Raw genomic sequence first — 907 nt, forward strand, 5'->3', positions numbered from 1 at the left:
TCCGCATTGAACATCGTCAGATAGCTATTGCCATGGGGGTGTCGTTCCCGTTTCTGTCTGTCCGCTCCGTCAACATTTGGCTACTGTCAACGATAACCATTTGACACCACATTTTCCGTATTGGCAATACAGTTTTTACTCCCATGGGAGAGATTTGCACGTTCTATTTTGGAGGCAGCTACTTTCGAGGCCACGCAGCCCACTTTTTGGCAAAAAATGAAAATGGCATGCGATCTAGATTCATTCGATTTATGTTAAATTTATCTACCATACCTACCTACAACAAAATGCGATCATTTTATACATAGCGGGCCATCATCTTACCTAGATTTTCAGACTTTCAGATCTGAAATCATTTATTTTCGCATCAAAACTGCTGAAAATTTCTAATAGTATAAAACAGGGAAATAAGGACATTGTATCACGTATTCGGTCTGTCATAAATGAAACGCTTACTAAATTTTAAAATATCCTCCTCTTCTATCAACACCGCAAAGGGGCAGCTAATAGTGCATTGACACTTTTCATTAAAACAAGTTGATCAGTCCACTCTCAGGTAAAATTGTACAGGGTTGTTACCATGCGTAATGTTTTCACGCGGCGTGTTTTTGAGTAGTTGTTTGTCGTGTTTGGTGTTTGTGTGTTTGTTACGGCAGTGCTCGAAATAAGCAGTTGTCCGGTTGTCCGAGACAACCAGAATTTGCGCCGGACAAAACCTAACCAGTCTGAAGACAATGTCCGGTGGCACGCAAAAAAAAGTTGACGAAAAAATGCACTTTATATTATATTTCTGACTCGAATATGAATTTGCTTTCGGAACTGTCCGGATCGCCTGCATTGCGTCATAAGCTAGTCCTAACCCAAACCCTAACCTCATAAGCCTAACCCTAACACTCTCTAAACCGAT

Source organism: Priapulus caudatus, unplaced genomic scaffold (genome assembly GCF_000485595.1).
Source record: "Priapulus caudatus unplaced genomic scaffold, Priapulus_caudatus-5.0.1 Scaffold482, whole genome shotgun sequence".
Lineage (NCBI taxonomy): Eukaryota > Metazoa > Priapulida > Priapulimorpha > Priapulimorphida > Priapulidae > Priapulus > Priapulus caudatus.